Here is a 22,889-nt window from a genome sequence, read left to right on the forward strand (position 1 = left end):
TAAATCCCCCAAAATTTATTGATCCCTAACTGCCACAATTTTCCCAGTAGTAATGTATGGAAGTGAGAGCTGGACCATAAAGAAGGCTGATCGCAGAAGAATTGATGCCTTTGAATTATGGTGCTGGAGGAGACTCTTGAGAGTCCCATGGACTGCAAGAAGATCAAACCTATCCATTCTGAAGGAAATCAGCCCTGAGTGCTCACTGGAAGGACAGATCCTGAAGCTGAGGCTCCAATACTTTGGCCACCTCATGAGAAGAGAAGACTCCCTGGAAAAGACCCTGATGTTGGGAAAGATGGAGGGCACAAGGAGAAGGGGACGGCAGAGGACGAGGTGGTTGGACAGTGTTCTCGAAGCTACCAGCATGAGTTTGACCAAAGTGCGGGAGGCAGTGGAAGACAGGAGTGCCTGGCGTGCCCTGGTCCAGGGGGTCACGAAGAGTCGGACACGACTGAACTACAACAACAAACTGCCATCATGCATACTACTTGGAAGGAATTTCCCACCCTCCCTGAATAGGGGGGGGGGCTTTCTTCTGAGAGTTAAAAGGCACCGCAGGGGTCATCTAGTCCAGCCCCCTGAAATGCAGGAATCTTCCACCCGAGGTGGGATTCAAACCCACGACAATGAGATTAAGAGTCTCACGTTCTACCCACAGTAGTCCTGTGTGTCTTGGATGCTTACCTGGGAGTAAGTCCCGCCAAACTCAGCAGGAGCAATAAGCAAAGAAACTGGCTGCCCTGTGTATCTTGCCAGCTTCAGTGATTTGTGGGTGATTTTACAATGAAATGATCTTAGAATGTTGTATCATTTTACTGTTGTTAGCCGCTCTGAGCCCGGCTTCGGCTGGAGAGGGCAGGATATAAATAAAATTTTATTATTATTATTATTATTACCTGAATCTGCTAGCACTTTGTTGGTTTTGAGTACCTAACACAACATCTGTTCTTTATACCCAGGGTATTATGCAGCAAACTTTCCCAAGTCACTTCCTCCTTGAAGCTGTTCTCCCAGGAACTTGTTTAGGTATCGAAAACCAGCACCTTCCAAATCATAATTAATTCAAAGGTGAAAAAGTTCTAAACTTCTGGAAGCCCAATCCAAAATGTACAATGGTTTCAATGAAATGCATTGCTGAGGATGTGAGACTAGCGTGCCAGGTTTTAAAAAAAATAATGGGTAGTTCTTAATTATTAAGATATGAATGATCGATAATGCATTGTTAAATTAGTTTAAGAATCTGTTGCTACAGCTGGAAACATTTGACACTAATTGGTAAGAAAATAACAAGATCCCATTATAAAGAATCTTGTTTTTCAGCTTATGAACGAAGATGGCCTGGGTGATGTCACCATGAAATGAAATCCTAAGAGGAGTATTTCAAGTGAGTTTTGCTGTTTGTATTCAAGCTATGAAGATTTCAGTGCTTGTGTCAAAACAAATCGCCTAACTGCATATATTTTACATGTGAGATGGTTAAAATGTAAATTATTAGATACAGATACACAGTTTTTGATATTTTGTGATTTATAGCCCAATGCTAGACATGCCCAGAGGTAAGTCACAATGAGAAGTTCTCCTCAAATCATTTACTTTTGAGATGAGACTGTCTTGCTTTTGAGATACAGTGGCATAACCTTGATTAACATTTAAGAATCCATAACTAAAATATATGTTTTTATTCCATAGTAGCTGAGAGCATGAATATATCTACTCAGTTAGACTAGATGGTTACCCTACAAGCTTTTACTCAGGAGTAAAAATCTTAGTGCAAAGTACATACGAAGTTCTTAGCCCTGGGTTCAAAGCGTGGCACTGAATTGGCATAATGCTATGTGGATTTAAAATTATCCCAGGGTAAACTGCTTAATTTAATGATTAAATTAGCAGCAGAAAAGTAAGGCATATGTATTTGTGTGTTTGTGCGTGCATTTGTAGACAGATAAAAATAATGGCCAGTATCTCCCCCCCCCCAAAAAAAACCCAGTGGTGCCTGAATTAAGGGGTGTATTTTCTGTTTATTGGAGTCTGCAGCCATTATTTTAAAATAAGGAACATCTGATAACGTTGGATCCTGTAAACATATACAACTTTATCCCCCAATACTCTCCTTCCATTTGGATCAAAATGGTGTTGTGTGTAATTGTAAAAATTAGCAAGCAGATTCATTTTTGGAATTGGGAATTGACTGTGGTCTCAAAGGCCGTTCTACCTGAGAAGCTGTTTTAACGCCAAGAGTTAAAACAGGCAAACAAACGGGTTTTCTCACTTTAGGCCCTCTTTCGCCCCCAGCAAAATGGGGATAAGGGCACAGCATCTAGGCCCGTCCCCCCACAATGTGCACAGAAAATTCGAAGTGTTGGGGGCTACAGGACACCCCCATCAAGTTGCCTGCAAGTAATTCCACTGGGCATTTGATCACAACAGGAGAAATTGCCTACTACCCTTGAAGCATTTCATGGTCCCTGATACCTTTCAGAGCCTCTTTGTGTGTGCCATCCCACCCTCTGAGGTCTGAAGAGCTGGGGCTATTGAAGTCTGGGTATTGCTGCTGGAGCAGGAGGAATACTGTCTGTATCTCATCCTCTGGTCCTGGAAACATGGCACAGGGAGGAAGAATTGGGCACGATGCGAGTAGGTTTCTAAACTTTTATTTCAAATATATTTCAAGAGGCTTGTGAGTCCCCCCCTTCCCCTTGTATATTTTAGCAATTCAATCAGCATCCTATTGCAGCCTCTTTAGGGCATATTTGCATGTAGGCAATGTGCATATGAAATGTTCAGTTGGTTTCATTTACACTTTTTTGGGGGGGGGAAGAATTCTGTTTGGGTGTTTTGTGCTTTTTAAACTGTTTGTTTTATAGAATCCAGGCTGAGCAATTTTGGACACAGTGCTCTAAGTGGTCGTTATTAGACTAATGTCTAATAACTGCATTTTATGATTGAATTGTTGAACTCCTCAATGCAATACAACTTATACACAATGTAAGGCAATTTATTGTGGTTCTGTTGTTGTTAACAAGCGAGACTGGAGTTAATAGATCTACAGAGCTGTGTATAGAAATTAGCCACTGGTATTTTCAAGCAATGTTCATAGTTTTGGGAGTTGCAGTTTTTGAATCAGAGATGATAGTTTGAAAGGGTTGTTATGGTGACCTTGCAGAGATTTATCCTTTCCTACCAAAAACAGGGTTAAGCTACAGTCTGATATCATTATCATCTATTTGTGGAATAAGAAATGATCATAATAAACAACTGGCTTTTGTAATTTGCTTCAAGATAAAAATAAAAGCACTTTTCTTAGTTTGTTGGGCCGTTTTATTTGTTGAAATCCGCTTTAATGCAGCAAACAGATAAAATACAGAAAGTTATGCTTAAGGTAATCATAATTGGCTCTTATTTACACCCAGAATGTTAAATTCTAGCTATTCCTGATTCAGAAGCATACTGAGGAATTAAACAGTACAGTAGTGCCCCTGATGGAGCAAAACTACATTTAAAGAAACATCAAAAAAGTGGGCCTCAGCCTTTGATGTGCAGCCTTGAAAGATACGTATAATTAACTTACAATATTGTGTATGCTAGGAACAGATTTCAAAATCATACAAATACTTATTTTTTTCCTGAAGCAGAACTTTATTTTGAATGCTACCTAACTGCAGAACAATACTCTCTTCAGTATACAAAATCTTTTCACACTTGCAAAAGTAAAATTGTTACATAGATGGCATACTCTAGCTTCTCTGATGGGATAAAGTTAGAAATGAATGCAAAAGAATGCAAAAATCTAGCATTTCTGCATTATGCTTCCGCCTTACGAGTAATAAGTGCAGTGTCACCTTTGCAGTTGATAAATATATTTGACGTTTGCCACAGTAGGTGAGTAATTATTCTGGCCAAACCTTAGATTTATCAATATTACCACTAGGAGCAGCTTTTGTTTAGGTTTTCGGATGTTTTTTTAGCTCATGTTATACGTAATGACCGGTGATATTCTTTTTAGTGTTACTTAAGAAGCATACATAAACATTATATTTAAAACATGCATGCATTTTCATGTATACGTGTACAATGCAAATATACCCACGTACCTTGTTTTGTGACTGTTGGCAATCCCAGCCGAATTTTGCAAATGTCTGAAAATTAGAAATACATAATACCTCCAGAAAGAGCGAAAATAGGTATTTATTTTTTTGGACAGTCACCGATTTCATTTTGGATTGTCAGTGTTCGAGTGTGAAAGTTGACATTCGCCAAACTTGTTCCAGTGAACGCTCAAAAATCTGATTATAATTTATTGCTTATTTAAAATACTAGTGGTAGGAATCACTAACCATTGCTAGAGGATATTTTTTGGGGGGGGGAAATAGATTCATAAACAAATTAAAAATTTTGAGCACGAACGTTCCCCACCTCCCAGGTAAGTACAACATAGGACTGGTTACCATCCTTCTTTCAATTTATATAGGTACCCTAACCATTATATTTTCAAATTCCAGTGTGGTTGTGTGACTGAAAGTCTCCTAGTGATTTAGCAGGAGAGACATTAGTCATCCAAGTATGCGATAAGGAAGCATGAATGGGGGGCGGCCCCCTACCGAACAGTAACCTGAACATATAAATACAAAGGTTGGCATTTCTGATTTTTATTGACTTCAAAAAGGGGGAGGGGGGAAACACAAGCATCATTCAAACTAATAGGATTGCACAGAAGTAATGGGATTGGTGTCAGTGTATGTGGCCTTCGAACACATCCCAGTTCGTGCCCTTTCAAGCATCCCACAGACTCAAAATGATCATTAAATATATACGTATCTAGTCCTTTCTGAATTATATTCTTCCTTTTGTCTTTTAAATCAATATGGGATTTCTGTGTTTAGCCAGACTTGTAGGGGAGGAATTGTCTGAAATCAAATGGAAAGAAATTGTAGCAGCAACACCTCTTTCCTCCAATTCCACCTACCTGGTCCCAATATTTTGAATAATACGCAACCCCTCAAATTCTGCCACTTGATTAAGAATAAGAAGCCTGGGGAGCGGGGCATAACGAGTTGATAGGCCCGCTTTGAAAATATTCTGCTGCAGCTTTATTTATTTCTTAACAGACTGCATTCAATTCCTTCATCAACCAAGCCAACGTAATGAATGGTTAATTTGAAAATACTTGGCAAGGGGGATGAGAGTTTTATTTCAAGAGACCCCCAAACAGGCAAAATCTGGATTTTAGATTTGAAGGGTATGTATTTGCTTAGTTAATGTTCTTTCCAGCGCTAAAAGCTTAAAACCATTCTGAAAAGAAGTTGTCAGACTAGTTGCAAACAAGAATACAAACAAGCCATGTAAATGTCCATTGGGCTGTGCAAACAAAGCAAGTTTCTGTTATTATCCTGTATCCAGTGCTTAAAAAAAAATGTTTAGGGGTACTCTCATTTTCCTACTCATATTGAAATGCTGCCCCTCGATGAGGCCAAACTTAGATTCAGAAAAGGTTTTGGGGTCTGCGTCCCCCCACCCGAAAAAAAGCTCTGTCTGCATCCATATTGCAACTGCTAAGGCTGTGATCCTAAATGCACTTGCTAGGGAGTAAATTCACTTATCACAGTAGCCCTTGTGCAAAGGATTGTTCTGTGGTAACAGTTGTGCCATTTTTTGCAATGTCAGTGCTGCACATATCTCAGATCTCAGCTTTCAGTTCCTAAGCAAATGCAGTATTGTTACAGTTCTATGCTATAATCATGCTCCAATGATGGGAGATGACGAGCAATGGAGGCGACCGCGAGAAACCCAAAAGGATATAAAGCGCTTACAGTCTTAGTTTCTTTCCCGTTTTCCTTCACCGAAGAGCCAAAACCACTCCGTCCCTTGGAATTCATCACTCTTCCCCTCCCTTCTTTAATTTCAAAATGGGTGCAGATTTTTTTATTCACGGAAAGGTTAAAGGCGTTTCCCTTTCGCAAGGGGATTATCTTACCAGAGGATTCTGGGACTGCAGATGTACACTGCGGCAAAATCCTAAATTCATCGGTTAAAAAAGAAAAATCATTTCCAGACCCTAGCTGTTTAAAATAATAGAATTATAGTAAATCATTGATAAGATTAAAACATAAAGCTCTTTTACACTCCAAAGCATCCTAAAACACTGGGCTTTTTCTCTTATTTCATTACTTAAATAATGCAAATTTTAAAGTAGCTTTTCTATCCCGAGCACGCAGCGCCATGAAATCGATAATTTTTGATCTTTTGGTTAGTAGGCAACATGGTGAGCTATTGCGGTGACTGCAGGCAGCAGACATGTTCTTGTCAGCTCCAAATTTTCATATTGTTTTTGACTCCATGGAGACTTGTCGATGGGCTGCAGAGCCAGTCCTATCTTCACGCTTCCTACGTCGCTGTAGGGGTGTTAAAATAAATTTTAAAGAGGCACGGTTTCACGTACCTATATACAAATGTAGCTCTATATTTTAAATAATAATAATAAAGATTTGCTGGGTTTTCAAACAAAAAAATATGTAAAAATAAAAATAAAAGCATGGCTGGTGTGATTATAATCACATCATGCAAGGTCCACGGTTCCTATTTAGTGAAATTGCGCAGAGGGCAAGTTCTTAAGAACATCCCTGCTGTGCAGAGTGAAAAGCATGAACAAACCAAAGACAGAATTCATCTGTGTTTATATTTTACAGACAATGAAAAACCTACTCTTTGTATGCCTTTTTTCCTCCACCTTATTATTTCATGAAAACTGCAGCATTTTCCCCGCTGCCCCCCCCCACCCGAACACTCACACCACACCCCCCCAGCATTGCAGTCTTTGGGATTTCTTTCTTTCTCCCTTCCCCACCTTCTATTTTTCCTCGCACAAATTCTGCACGCGCCATCTTTGTCTATTGTTATCCCTTTCTGATGTTGCCCAATCCCTCCTCGAGTCGGTTAATAAATGGAAGGTGAAATGCCTGACCAAAACATGTTTTTGTTTATTTCCACGCATGCACAGCCCGGAAGACGGGGAAAGGGGGACCCGCCCCAATAATTTTTCCTCGAGACTGCCACAACCTGTTGTAGACAGTGGTGCTGGAAATATTAACATAATAGCAACAGCTGCAGCCTAAATAGAAGCTGTGAGATAATTAATGTGCTACAACAAATTAATTTGCTGCAGGTGTGTGAGATCTGAACTGTATAACCCAAGCCGTTTCCTCTTTGAATGTAATTATGCCCCCCCACCCACTTTTGCACCAAGCAAAAAATAAAATAAAAATAAATGCAGATTTAGGTGTCCTGCTATTAATACCTCATGTGCCTCTGTTGTCAAGGACCATCTTTCCTGAATGTTTTCATCATTGGTAGAGGACAAAATTAGAGGATTTTCGACCATCATAGAAGTGGGTGGCATTTTTAAAAGTATTTAAAGAGACTCAATATCTACAGCCTTGAAGATAAAACACCTCTTAGCTATTCTTGTTTTTAAGATCCTTGCCGGTAATGGCGTTGCGCTGAGGCAGAAGAAGGACATTGGGGGAGGGGGGGCATGCGGCAAGTCCTTCTCAGTGGTAGCTGAGACAAGTTCAGATGCCTGCAACTTCCATTAGAAGACAAAAGGAATTTAAAGTCTGGTAATCTGAAGCTTAAGAGGGACACGGGTGGCGCTGTGGGTTAAACCGACTTGCTGATCAGAAGGTCGGCGGTTTGAATCCCTGCAACGGGGTGAGCTCTCGTTGCTCAGTCCCAGCTCCTGCCAACCTAGCAGTTCGAAAGCATGCCAGTGCAAGTAGATAAATAGGTACCGCTCTGGTGGGAAGGTAAACAGCGTTTCCGTGCGCTGCTCTGGATTGCCAGAAAACGGCTTAGTCATGCTGGCCACATGACCCGGAAGCTGTACGCCGGCTCCCTCGGCCAGTAAAGCGAGATGAGCGTCGCAAGCCCAGAGTTGTCCGTGACTGGACCTAACGGTCAGGGGCCCCTTTACCTTTAATCTGAAGCTTGTTATTTATGGCCAGGTGATGTGCCATTCAATACAGTGAGGCTGGGTACCGAGTAATCATGTTTTGGGTTGTAAACTGTATTTAATTCTCCATGTGTCGAATCTGCAAGGGAGCCTCTGGTGATTACTATAGTCGAAGCAGAAAATAGTGATTAGTCAATTACCTTATGGCTGGCCATCAGTGAGGCAACACAGTAACTCAAAAGTGTACAAAAGCTGGAGGTGAAGGGAAGCTGTCGTGCCAGCCAGGAATGCAAAAAAGAACAGCTCTCTTGTGCATGTTAAAGAAGCACCAGCCCAACTTGCAGACATGCCTACTCGGGAGTAAGCCCAGTGGGGCTTGCTCCTATAGAAGTGGGTCTACCACTGCAACCTTACTGGACTGAAACTTTTAAGAGGCTAACCACATCCTTGGAAACTTAAGGCTCAAATGTTGCTTTCTCTCGGCGAATGTTTTCTTAATTTGATTTTGCCTTTTAATTTTGCTGCTGCCACGCACTGCATTCCAAAGAGAAGCTGCACGACTAAAGCAAACAATTATGTACTATGTATTTTAAAAGGTTGCTCTGCCTTACGGAGTTAACCTTGAGATGTTTCTTCTTTGATCTAAAAACCAAAGCTCTGTGCGTGCCTATAGATTCCGAAAGATGTTCTAAACTTAATTTCTTGGAGCTTGATTAGATTTCATTAGTGGTTTTGATTTAACTTCAGAGTGATCTGAATATCAGGGGAAGATTAGCACCGAATCGTATTTTTTTTACATTGCAACAATTCCAGTGGTGTAATTTCTTTCCAGCATATTATGAGGACTCTGGGTGAATGATGATCATTCGCAGATGTTCACCAATATGGTTAAAGTTGCAGTCTTAAGCAAACCTTTTCTGAAGGGCATTTGCCCCATCCCAGCCCCTTTGCCCACACAACCACATGCTTCATTTCCCCACTGGTGTCAACGATGGAGCAGCTCTGCAGACAAATCTCCACAGAAGGTTCCTCTTCTCAATATTGAAATGAGAATTTTTGTTCCCTTTAAAAATCAGTAAGACATAAGGCCCCTATCTTAAAATGCAAGCCTGCCCAAGTTGTGTCTACACAACATCCAAGAGCCCCCAAGTGTTTGGGAACTTAATGTCCCTGCACCATAGCTGTCAATGTTTTCCCCTTTTTAAGGGAAATTCCCTTATTCCAAATAGGATTCCTCGCAAGAAAAGGGAGACGTTGACAGCTATGCCCTGCACCAGCTAAAGGGCAAAAGATGCTCTTACTGTGTTTCAGAATAGAATGCCTTACTGGGTTAAGGCATTGGAAATTTTAAAAAGAAATCAAAATTTGAATGCTAATCGTCCAATCCTAAAACATGCTGTACACAGCAAAAGTCTCACACTGATGCTTAGAGAGACCTATCAGTAACAGAACTGAGAATTGGGGAAGACGCATTTTTTTAAAAAATTAATTATTTACTGAACATTGTATTGTTGTCAGGATGTCATCTTCAGACAAAGGCCCCCTTCAGAGGAAACGATTCCATAAGATAATGGGATAAGGAATTGGGCAACGCAATTTTAATTTATTTAATGCACATGTCTGTTTCTTGTCCTAGCATCCTTGACGTTGTCGTTTTCTAACATCTATTCCATGGTACGTTGCATTATCCCCCATCCTCTCTCTCTCCCCTTGGAGGAAGGTTTTTATCTCTCCCTTTTCTGATACTATATAAACCTTTGTGAATTCTCCGTTTCTGCAGGAAATTCCAAACCTCTCCCTCTTCATCTCTGCTCAAGGCAACATATCTTGCTTTGGGTGCCGACTCTCTGACAGGATAGGATCTCCATTTTCCAGTCAGCCATTGACTAATCCTTACTTGTCATTGCCTTTTTTGTATTTCTTCTCCTTCTTCGTGCCATCCTGCCGATCTAATCCTTAAGCCCTTAATCGGACCAAACTTTCATTGATGTCAGCAGCTCTTTTGTCTGGATAACAACTGCCAAAACCACTCCCCATAGCTGCACCTCTCTGGTAATATTCGTAACAGGGAGCTATAATGTCTGCATGAATTTTTTAAAAAGCCTCCCATTTACTGCAATGAAGAAAACTATATTATGGTACATTCAGCACAGGGGGGGAAATGCCAATAATTTCTTCTTCTTGCTTCTGAATTAAACACATTTGTTTGACTAAAAAAAAATGTGTTTCACTGAAAGAACAGGCCACTTACAAGTTAAGGTACTCTCTTTTCAGTGGCTTAACGACAAACTATTGGCTGTAAAAGAGACCTTCCAGCTCATCATTCTGAGAATGTTTCTTTATATTGAGCACTGAATACTTTTATATTATTTTCATTTTCATTAACCCATGTTAAGCAATAGTGAGTAACTGTAGTTTTGCAAATACTGAGGGTGTGAACATCTTGAACTTGGGTCAGCTTTTCATGATCCACTGCAAATAGCTTCTGAATATTTATATTCTTTATTTATATTCTCTATATTCTTTCTAACAAAATATTTTTGAAACGTGAAAATTTAACAAGAAAGACTGAAAGCAAGAATGTATACCTTTTTGTCCTCCATGTTTATTATTGGCAGGAGCAATAAAATTATACATTGTTTTGCCCTTGGCGGCTGGGGCTAACAGCTCAAGACACAATTCAAAGGGGGCTTAACAAAATTTCAAAATATTATGGGCAGTATGATTTTGCCATCTTTATACACTGTCCACCTGACTGGGGTGCACCAGCCACTCAGCACAGCTTCCAACATGTATAAAAACATAATAAAACATTGAACATTTTTTTTAGAAAACTTCCCTATACAGGCCTGTCTTCTGAAGGCTCATGGGTCGGATAACCCCATACCCTCCAACATTTCTCTCATGAAAATAGGGACAACCTACCACACCATCCAACATTTCTCTGATGAAAACAGGGATGTCCTGAAGGAAAGCAGGGCATTACGGGATCAAATCAGAAGCCGAGACGACTTCTGTAAATCCAAGACTCCCTGGAAAATAGGGACACTTGGAGGGTCTGAGGCATGGTTTTGCTCAGTGTACTTATGAAGCCTCAACCCGGTATACCTGAAGGAGTGTCTCAACCCCCATCGTTCTGCCCGGACACTGTTGTCCAGCTCCAAGGGCCTTCTGGCAGTTCCCTCCCTGCAAGAAGTGAGGTTACAGGGAACCAGGCAGAGGGCCTTCTTGGTGGTGGCGCCCGCCCTGTGGAACGCCCTCCCATCAGATGTCAAGGAAATAAACAATTGTCTGACTTTTAGAAAACATCTGAAGGCAGCCCTGTTCGGGGAAGTTTTTAATGTTTGAGGTTTATTGTGTTTTTAATATTTTATTGGGAGCCACCCGGAGTGGCTGGGGAGGCCCGGCCAGATGGACGGGGTATAAGTAATTAATAAATAATAATAATAGTAATAATTACTACTATTCATGGTTGCCTGCTTGGATGATTTTCTGTTCAGCAACTGCACTCTTTTCTTCCCACTACTGAAAATTGCCATGGGGAGACCTGAGACGGGATTTTTTGCCTAGGTTGTGGAATGCCCTGTGACAAAGGCCCGAATGGCAATTTTGCTGCCCTCCTTCCCAGTGAGCAACCTTTTGAGAAGGCTCTTGACCTGCATTGCTTTTATTTTCTGCTCCAATCTGTTTCCTTTTCGACTACTACAAATTTTACCTCACGACTGCTTTATAGGATTTTTTTTCTTTACATAAAAAAGAGAAAGAAGAATCGTAAGCTGCCTGCCAGAGCCTTTGTCCAAAGGGTTAAATGGGACTTTAGAAATCAATAATGGAATGAAATGGAATCTTTGCTTGGAAATTGCTCTTCTAGACATTTCCTGCACCTCCCCTTTGGGTTAAATGTACCTTCACAGCTCCCCAATCTCAACATCTGGCAATGGGGGATGTTTTTGGGGCAAAGCACACAGGTATATGCAATCTGTGGATATTCCAGCATAGGGATGCGGGAAATCGTTGCGGGCTGCCACATAAATTATGCAGCAAGGCCTCCCAATTTGATGTGGCTCAAAGTACAAGAGACCTTGAATAAGGCTAAACTCATATTCCAGAAGAAAGAGAGCCAATTAGGAGTTCTGTCAGGAGGAGGGACTTCCTTTGTAGATGGAGAACTATCCAAATAGAATGCTAACCAGACTTTCCTCTACGATCTTTGCATCCAGGGCGGTGGTGCTCAGGTTTATGTGTGTATTAACAACACTAAAAACCCATTAACAAGAAACCATAAAACATAAATATACAATCAAAACGACGTCAGAACAAAACCGGCAGCAGATGAAATAGTGGTGCCCAAGGTCTAAAAAGCACTAAGATGCTTTTTTAAAACTTGGAAGCAAAGGAAAATTAAAACAGTCTTGGCTAAAAAGACCATGCCGTAGGCCCCAGAGAAACTTTTCTGGGGTCATACAACTGGGGTGCTGCTATGTGGCTCACCCTCATTTGGTGTGGGCAGCCATGGAATAATAATAATAATAATAATAATAATAATAATAATAATAATAATAATAATATATTTATACCCCACCCATCTGGCTGGGTTTCCCCGGCCACTCTGGGGGGCTTTCAACATACATAAAAACATAATAAAACATCAAACATTATCAACTTCCCTAAACAAATCAGATAGTTGTTTATTTCCTTGACATCTGATGGGAGGGTGTTCCACAGGGCGGGCACCACTACCGAGAAGTGGTGTAACTTCACTTCTCACAGCAAGGGAACCACCAGAAGGCCCTCGGAGCTGGACCTCAGTGTCCAGGCTGAATGATGGGGGTGGAGACGCTCCTTCAGGATCTCTGAAGATGATATCGGGGGTGTGAGAAGGACATCTATAAGGAGACACTTTAGGTCATGTAGCCCAAGCCATTGAGTGCTTCAAAGGCTAATACCAGCCTAGAAACTGAGTGGTAGCCAGTATATCTTATTCATCAGCTGGATAGCGCATATGGTTAGAGTGTGGCGCTGATAATGCCAAGGTTTCAGGTTTGATCCTAATAAAGGGCAGCTGCATATTCCTGAATTGCAGGGAGCTGGTCTAGATGATCCTCAGTGTCCCTCCCAACTCTATGATTCTTTATATGGCAAAGCACTGGAATAATGTATAATCGTATTAACCCATCACCCAAGTTAACCTTGCTGCCCTCTTGTCATTTCCTGCCAGTTTCAGAGGCCTGCTTCGGTCCGACCAGTTTCCGTGTCTTATACATTACTGTAATCCACATGCTTATAAAAACAAAACAAAAAAAAAAGCGACCTGCCTTGAAAGAGAGAAGATTGTCAGGCCAGTACTTCCAGTTCTCTACTGCTTCATTCTTGAAGCTGTAAAGTTCCTGGCGTGGTCAAGCTCAGGGATATTTCACATGTTACTTCTTTTTCTCCTACGGAGGTTTATCTGTGAAGGAATGGTTGTTGTTGTTTTGTTATGTCCAACTCTTCGTGACCCCATGGACCAGAGCATGCCAGGCACTCCTGTCTTCCACTGCCTCCCGCAGTTTGGTCAAACTCATGCTGGTAGCTTCGAGAACACTGTCCAACCACCTTGTCCTCTGTCGTCTCCTTCTCCTTGTGCCCTCCATCTTTCCCAACATCAGGGTCTTTTCCAGGGAGTCTTCTCTTCTCATGAGGTGGCCAAAGTATTGGAGCCTCAGCTTCATGATCTGTCCTTCCAGTGAGCACTCAGAGCTGATTTCCTTAAGAATGGATAGGTTTGATCTTCTGGCAGTCCATGGGATTCTCAAGAGCCTCCTCCAGCACCATAATTCAAAAGCATCCATTCTTCGGCGATCAGCCTTCTTTATGGTCCAGCTCTTACCTCCATACATCACTACTGGGAAAACCATAGCTCTAACTGTACGGACCTTTGTCGGCAAGGTGATGTCTCTGCTTTTTAAGATGCTGTCTAGGTTTGTCTAGGATTTTTCCTTAGGACGTCCCTATTTTCATCAGAGAAATGTTGGAGGACATGGTAGGACATCCTTATTTTCATCGGAGAAAGGTTGAAGGGTATGAACTTAGGCGACCCCTAAGCCAAGGAGATAAGTAACTCTGCAACCTTTAGAAGACATCTGAAGGCAGTCCTGTATAGTTTTATTTTGTTTTTATATATGTTGGAAGATATATAGGGTAAAATAATTATTATTATTATTATTTTTGGGTTTTGAGAGATTTTTGGGTTTGGTAGGCGTCGTTCTCAGAGTCATAAAAACACAGTACCCTTGAGGGTCAGCTATATTTAGGATTATATGAAAATGTTGCTAAAGAGATAACAATCATAGTATTGAAATACTATTGTTATTGTTACTGAAGCCGAGATCCAAAGAAAATAGCTCTTACATTACAGAGAAAAAATCAAAGCCAAGGCTGTGATAATGACTATGGAAAGTATTTTTATCCTTCTTATAGGTGAAAGAGCCCAGAGTCCGAAGGAAAAATACGTGATAGCACGATCGTAAAAAAATCTCCTAATGCACAATAAACGCATTCCTTTCCCTGCATTCTAACTACAGTGCATTCTTCTTGAAAGGTTTGAAGCAGGTTTTAAAGACTGATTAAGAGGAAATTCGGTAATCATTGACCATCATTTGTGTCTGTGCAGGTGAGATGAAAAGGAATTGGAAGAGGAGAGAAAATAAAGAGAAAGGCAAGCCAGAAGTGCACTCTGTCCTAAAAACGATCGGACTCCTACTGCAGAATCACCCACATTTTGCGTCAAGCTGACTGAATTCTGCAGCTTCTATAAATGTTGAAAAATTGCACAATTGAGGAATTTGTTTCTGATCTCCCAAATGCGGGGATGAGCTATGAGGTTGTTGTAAATCAAATTATCTACGGCCTCTAAGCTAGCCTCTCTCAAACTTGGGTTCCCTGGTATTTGTTGGACTACAACTCCCATCATTCCTTACCACTGGTCTTCATAGCTAGGGATGATGGGAGTTGTAGTCCGATAACATCTGGGGACCCAAATTTGAGAAAAGCTGCAAGTACTGGGAATCCACCCCCCTCCCCATTCTCACATACAAACACACAGTGCGAGTCCCAAGCACATACTTTGCATAAGATCTCAAATTCGGTTCCCAACATCTCCAATGGCAAGAGAATTTCAAGTGGCCAGGAATGGAAAGAACCTTTGCCTAATACTGTGGTGAGTCCCTGGTGGTCAAAGGAAATTATCTACCTTGGATAGATGGATCCGTCATCTAACTCTACACAAACCACCCACACATCTGCACTTTTCAGGATACCTTTGCTTCCTAAAGCTAGAAGCATTCACAAAAGAAGTATCATATATTGAGTCTACTGTATACCCATCCTTTCCACCCAAAGGAGCCCAGGGCAGTAAACAAATGAGAAAACTAAAAACAAGGACAAAGCAAAAACCTTATAAAACAGTTAAAATGTCTCCACGCCCATCGTTCTGCCCGGACACTGAGGTCCAGTGCTGAAGGCCTTCTGGCGGTTCCCTCCTTGCGAGAAGCCAAGTTACAGGGAACCAGGCAGAGGGCCTTCTCGGTAGTGGCACCTGCCCTGTGGAACGCCCCCCCACCAGATGTCAAAGAGAAAAACAACTACCAGACTTTTAGAAGACATCTGAAGGCAGCCCTGTTTAGGGAAGCTTTTAATGTTTAATAGACTATTGTATTTTAATATTCTGTTGGAAGCCGCCCAGAGTGGCTGGGGAAACACAGCCAGATGAGCGGGGTATAAATAATAAATTATTGTTATTATTATTATTTAAGAAACTGCAGTTAAAATCTTCCTTCCATCTAGCCATCTAGCGGTTGCCAGGAACAGTATTATTTGACTACCAAATGCCTGAGCAATCATGAACGTTTTCAAATTCTTCCTGAAATTTAATCATAATGGAGACAGGCACACCCTACTAAGGAATGCATTCCACAAGTGGGGAACCACCACCGAAAAGGCCCTGCCATGGATTAGTGCCAACAGGGCTGCAAAAATCAATAGGGGATATTCTTCACCCAATACTCAATTTTGTGCTACCTTGGTATGATAGCACAGTGCTTGCTGCGTGGTTTATGATCATTTTGCCCTCTTCTAGGTAGCTCAAAACATTTGTTGTGCTCAATGAATTCTCCTTTAGCTGTTAAGGAAGCCCTACAGAAATTTGGGGTCTATATATAGAGAGAGAGAGAGGGGACGCGGGTGGTGCTGTGGGTTAAACCACAGAGACTAGGGCTTGCCGATCAGAAGGTCGGCGGTTCGAATCCCCGCAATGGGGTGAGCTCCTGTTGTTCAGTCCCAGCTCCTGCCAACCTAGCAGTTCGAAAGCACACCAGTGCAAGTAGATAAATAGGTACCGCTCCAGCGGGAAGGTAAACAGCATTTCCGTGCGCTGCTCTGGTTCGCCAGAAGCGGCTTAGTCATGCTGGCCACATGACCCGGAAGCTGTACACCGGCTCCCTCGGCCAATAAAGCGAGATGAGCAGCACAACCCCAGAGTCGGTCACGACTGGACCTAATGGTCAGGGGTCCTTTACCGAGAGAGAGAGAGAGAGAGAGAGAGAGAGAGAGAGAGAGAGAGAGAGAGAGAGGAGGATATATCATCTACAAACTGTCCCATAAGACGGGCAGCCTAGAAAACAATTCACGTCCAACTCCCTCTAGTATCCCAAAGCACCGCTGTGTTGCATCAGGAGAAGAGATTTACACATATTGAATTCACTGTTATTACTTTGACAAATAAGATAATCCCTCGGAGCTACTTCCTGCATAATCATTTTGGCATGTTTCCCACTGACCTTAGAAACAGAGATAAGAGCATTTGAGTAGATTGAAGTCAGCTTCTTAGACCTTCCTTTGCTTGTGGACTGATAGCTTCTGGGAAATGTCATGAAGAGGGCTTTAGGGTTTTCGCTCTTGCCGTTTCAGAAATACGGGCAACAAAGAAGCCCCAAAGTAAACTCGGAATTCTGTAATATGCTAGCTAAACACGCAGCAAATGGCTTCATTGGAATGCTTTCCCCCTGTAATAAACAAAAATCTGTCCTTATGGGGAACACAAGAGCCGTTGTAGAGTCCTTTGTAGGTTCTCCATCGGCCGGAGAAAATAACAGAGGCCAACCAGAGAATATTGAGAAGCAAAGCAGCTCGTAAGCCTGATCTTTATTGAACTGTTGCAACAGGGTGCCCCCTTCACACGCAGGAAAGGAGGAGGACCCAGAACAAAGGTGTGCCCACCCTTATATAGACATTTTAAATTCCCTGCCCTGGAGCTCAAGACCACCCCTCCATACATCATACATACATCACAGAAGGGGTGTAACCCAAGACCACCCCCCACAAACATCATACCTACATCACAGAAAAGGTGGTCTACAACAGAAATTTGAGTGCGTTGTTTATCTCCTGTCTGGCAGTTTACCTGTTAATGGTCACTTGATTGGATACCCTGGGGAGCCTGGCCAGTCTTTTATAATGATAAATACTTGGTTCCTGAGCCAGGTCACAGGCTCACCCTATTCATACACAGACATACCCTTAAGACAGGATTTGTGAATGAAAAGACAATGGGGAGGCTTTTCCATTTTCCTTCGACCTAGCAGAGAAATATTTGAGGTCAATTTGGGAGGGGCAAAATGGTTTCAGGACTTTTTCTGTGGGGTTTCAGACATGTGGTTTATATATGCAGTTATGAACATTTATCTTGTGTGTGTGTGTATGTGACCTTAAATTTTTTATTTCACCCCGTAGCGATATTTTGAAGGAGTGGGAGAAGCAAAGAAACTGCGGGGAGAGGAGGGAATGACGGAATTAAATCAAGACAGAAACCTAAACAGAAGCACTTTACGCTGCAACATTTTGTTGTGGAACCGTGCCTGCATCTTCTAAAATTACAGAAAGCAGAAATATAGCTTGTAATGTTGCTAGCAATAGAAAAGGTGGTTATAAAACAATGGACGAAACGGAACTGCTGCCCACACCAGGCTTCTGTGGGCCTTCAGTAGGGTTCAGTGTGTTTAAGAATGCAGTCTTAATATTTCTAGTGCTACAGACCTCTCTCTCTCTCTTTCACACACACACACACACACACGGCTTCTCACATTGGTCCTTACTGGGATCTATACCTTTTAACCCCCAACGTTCAGTCCTCATCATTATTGTACCTCGCCGGAGCATCCATTTGTTCAATGAAGAAAAGTACCGTACCAATAATGAAAGACTGATTTGAAATTCTGATTCCACGGCACTGGTAGCAAATTGAGTGGGCACGCTATTTATACGGAGCCAGTTCCTGCAGAAATGGCCCCATTCACTGTCAGATCAGTGGTTGCTTCCAAACCTTTCACACTGGAAGCATTGCTTTTAGAAACTAGCAGAGTAACTCTGCTTGGCACTTAATTACAGTGCTATATTCTCCATAAACGTCGAGCAATGCCCTTCCTCACAGGCACTTATTCTCCTATTATGTTTACTCATAAATAAGTCCCGGTCAGCAGAGGCGCCATTTCTCCCCGCAACTGGCTCTTTAAGTAACGATTTCCTTCTTGCCCCATTAGTGGCTTCTGCCCATTTAATTAACTGCGCTCTGTGAACTGGCCCTTGATTAGTCAGTTCCTCTTCCCTGTGAATGGTGCAGCATTATTCATTGGCTGAATTTGCAGTCGAAGCAATTGCCCATAATTCCCCACCCCCTTTTGCTTATGATTTCAGCAGTAATATCCATCATCCATAGTTTCCATTATTTTTAAGGTTGCCATCTTTAATTTAATTTGTTGGTGAAAACGGATTAAATTTGTTAAAACGCTTGGTTTAAAAGCCAGTTTAAAACAAGACACAGTACCATCATATCCATGTTTTATTGGAAGTAATTTATATTGCATTTAATGAGGCTTACTCCTGGGACGCGGGTGGCGCTGTGGGTTAAACCACAGAGCCTAGGACTTGCTAACCAGAAGGTCAGCGGTTCAAATCCCCACGACAGGGTGAGCTCCCGTTGCTCGGTCCCTGCTACTGCCAACCTAGCAGTTCGAAAACACATCAAAGTGCAAGTAGATAAATAGGTACCGCTCCGATGGGAAGGTAAATGGCATTTCCATGTGCTGCCCTGGTTCACCAGAAGCGGCTTAGTCATGCTGGCCACATGACCCGGAAGCTGTACGCCGGCTCCCTCGGCCAATAAAGCGAGATGAGCGCCGCAACCCCAGAGTCAGCCACGACTGGACCTAATGGTCAGGGGTCCCTTTACCTTTACCTTTACTCCTGGGAAAGTGCACATAGGGCCACAACCAGCAGGTAGCATTCCTCTTTTGCATGGAAGGGAATGTGCTTTCTAAGTGCCATCTTAAAGGAAGGAAGGTTTTTTCTCTCTCTTCCTAACTCTTGTTGACTCAGATTCAGTTGAATCAGATTCAGTTGATTAATCAACTTTTTTTTCCAGGGAGAAACATTTGTCTACATTCTCATTAAAGGGACTAGAATAAGTCTGATCGTAAAATTGCCCAGTTCATTTTAATTAGCATGACCACCTCTCCAGCACGACTCTCCCCATTTCTTTTGCCTTTTTGTTACACTAGAGTAAAGCTGGGTTTTATATTTATCTTTGCTGTTAACTTGTAAAATCCATCGCGGCTCTTTCTTCGTCTGAGCACTTTGGGTGCTTATGAAGTCGTACTCAATAAAAATTGGGTTCTATGTGATGAAGTCTGCAATCTTATCCCTGTGTACAAGCCATGGTAAAGTAATTAGAACTTATGTCTGAGTAGACATTGTTAGGATTGCACTATGAGTCATACTCCAACTAGACTCCCTGAAACATGGACTTAACTTAGTCATAACTAACTTACATCCAGTTATTCAGTAGGTCTACTCTGAGTAGTGGTCGTAGCCAGGATTTATGGAGGGAGGGGGCATAACATAACATCTTCCTCTGTCTGGCTCTGTCTAGCAGATTCAGAATGAAATGTCTCAACAGTTGTTTTAAATTACTTTCTTTTGACCTCACTGCTGAGAAAAATCTGTCAAAATCTTTCTACAATTTCTACTTTTACTTATGTATTTTTATTTATTTACTTGATTGGGTGGGGGGCATTTTGATACAACCAGTATTTCCCCCCCCCCTAAAATAATATTTAGGGTACTCTCATTTTGACTCAAGAAAACCACCATTTTATAGTTCCAGTCGGGGAAAATAAATACACTAAGTGGACAAAAGTACAAAGATTCACAAAATGTTTAGGGGTATGCATACCCCTGCATACCCCCAGAAAAAAGCACTGGATACAAACAATTAAGAATTATTTCTGAAATGTTCAGCATCATTGTCATGCTGATATTTTGTTGATATTTCACAATGCGTGAAATGGGTTCTTTAATTTAGCTCATTGTTTCTTAAATCTATTTTAAAACATTGCAGGACGCCGATGTGATGTTTGTTGTATATTTTGTCATTTCTCTGAGTTTCAAACTACTCGAAGCATGTTAATGTAGAAAGTGGTACCTTGGCTCTCAAACTTAATCTGTTCTGGAAATCCGTTCCAAAACCAAAGCGTTCCAAAACCAAGGCACCCTTTCCCATAGGAAGTAATGCAAAATGGATTAATCCGTTCCAGACTTTTAAAAACAACCCCTAAAACAGCAATTTAACATGAATTTTACTATCTAATGAAACCATTGATCCAATCGCCTTCTTAATCCTGCCTGTGGACGGTCTGGGAATCAGCGTGTTTTTACATGAGTAGAATGTGTCCTTTTATTTAAAATGCATCTCTGGGTTATTTGTGGGGCCTGCCTGGTGTTTTTACATGAGTAGAATGTGTGCTTTTATTTAGAATGCATTTCTGGGTTATTTGTGGGGCATAGGAATTCGTTCATTTTCCGCCCCAAAATATAGTCCGGCCCCCCACAAGGTCTGAGGGATAGTGGACCGGCCCACGGCTGAAAAAGGTTTCTGACCTCTGAACTGGTTCAACCCCCTGCAATGTAGGAATCTCAGCTAAAGCATCCATGACAGATGGCCATCCAACCTCGGCTTAAAAGCCTTAACAAGAGAATAAAGCAGGCTAGGAGTGAAGCAACACAGAACCAGGAATGGAGCCTGAAAGCATCTCGCTGTTCGTTGGGAAGAACTGGCTTTTCAGACGAGAACACTGGTTACCTGACCGAAAGGTGGGGTGTTTTTGTAGCTAACAAATCAGTGAAATGGTGGCTGGCCATTCAAGGGGAAGTAGCCGAGATGTGAAAGAAGGATATTGTTGAGAATTTATCGTGAGAATTTAGTAAAGCAGCCAAGGTCAGATCATTTATCTCTGCCGTCTGTCAAGGGATGACATCATTGCAGTCCTTAACCTGGAGAGATTTCCTGTTGACAGATTTTTTAAAAAGCAGAAAGTCATCTTCTTGAGAAAGCCCTGCCCTTATTAGTCAGTGCAAAGCTGTTGCGCAGTAATACAGGCCAGAGTTTGTGCTAAAGGTCTGTCAACATTGCCCGCCCACTTTGTGGAAGAATGGGCAAGTTTTTCCTCAGAAGGGCAGCGCAGGATGATGGCACATGCAGCACCCCAGGGTGACGTTCCCTGAGCCTCCATCACAAACTACCATGGCTGAAAGCTCAGCTCTGCAACTGCTTCGTGTGGTGAGGCAATCTGGGCTCTAGACAGGAAGGAATATATAAGACCTACATTGGCTCCCAGTACATTTCCGAGCATAATTCAAAGTGTTGGTGTTGAGCTTTAAAGCCCTAAACCGCCTTGTTCCAGTATACCTGAAGGAGCATCTCCACCCCCATCGTTCAGCCCGGACACTGAGATCCAGCTCCGGGGGCCTTCTGGCGGTTCCCTTCTTGTGAGAAGTGAGGTTACAGAGAACCAGGCAGAGGGCCTTCTTGGTGGTGGCGCCCATCCTGTGGAACGCCCTCCCATCAGATGTCAAGGAAATAAACAACTATCTGACTTTTAGAAAACATCTGAAGGCAGCCATGATTAGGGAAGTTTTTACTGTTTGAAGTTTTATTCTGTTTAATATTCTGTTGGAAGTTGCCCAGAGTGGCTGGGGAACTGAGACTTTGCTTGAGGAGCAACAGTTTTCCTGGCTGTGTAGTGTTTTCATGGGTTCCTCAGATCCGATTTCTGGCTTTATTCTTCATCTCTGACTTGTGACTGGGCCCCTTGGCTCTCATGCCCTGGCACAACTCCTGGCTCCTTTCTGACAGCGGCTCAGCCCTGAAAGTCTTACCGTCCTAGAACATCTCTCCCATGAACAACTTCTGTTGCTCTGCAGGTTGAGACCATGCAGGTGTTCAAAGTTCCAGCAGTGAACACTGAGCAACCAAATGAACTACAGCAGAGGATGCAGGCATACCTGTCCGTACTGCATCCTTGTTGAGAAATGTCCCTGTTCTTTGGAACATGCTTTGTAAATGGGGGGAAGGGAAATGTGTGACTATATCTCCCAGCCAACATGGTCAATATTCAGGGATGGTGAGAGCTGGAGAGCCTCAAGGTCCTCATCCCTTTTATAAAGAGTTCTAGCATTGCCTACGGTGGTCCATGATGAAATAGGAAAAAGGCCCTGAGCAGTCAGCCCAGAGTTCCAAAACTCAAACCTCTTTTCGTGAAAACATCTCAGCCTTATTTAGGAATGAGTGGTGCTATTGCTGTGTTATCACTTGGTGGCTGGGACCAAACTTCTATGCTATAGCGAAGTGGCAGCTTAATCAACCAGTAGATTCCCACCATGCTCATTTATTTATGTACATTTATTATTGTCTGGTATATGCAAAAGGAGCTTTAAACAGCTGTGGTTTCTAATGGCCTTCGCTGTAACTATGTAGCTATAGGTTTACTGCATGCTACGTAAGTTCTTTGCCATATAAGGGGTTCCTGTAGAGGAGAGTCGTGTTATTATTTCCTTCATTTCGTAATGTGCT

At 42.2% G+C, this 22,889-nt stretch overlaps 1 long non-coding RNA gene across 1 annotated transcript; it reads left to right on the top strand.

Moving 5' to 3' along the window:
* The first annotated feature begins 23 nt into the window (after window positions 1-23).
* LOC310745599 lies at window positions 24-18,952 on the top strand. Its single transcript, XR_014540212.1, has 5 exons — window positions 24-2,637; window positions 4,503-4,632; window positions 5,109-5,239; window positions 14,408-14,600; window positions 17,717-18,952. It is a non-coding gene; the product is annotated as an uncharacterized lncRNA (long non-coding RNA).
* Window positions 18,953-22,889: the final 3,937 nt, after the last annotated feature.

The sequence above is a fragment of the Podarcis filfolensis genome (assembly GCF_964270895.1).
Source record: "Podarcis filfolensis genome assembly, chromosome: 12".
In the NCBI taxonomy this organism is placed as follows: Eukaryota; Metazoa; Chordata; class Lepidosauria; order Squamata; family Lacertidae; genus Podarcis; species Podarcis filfolensis.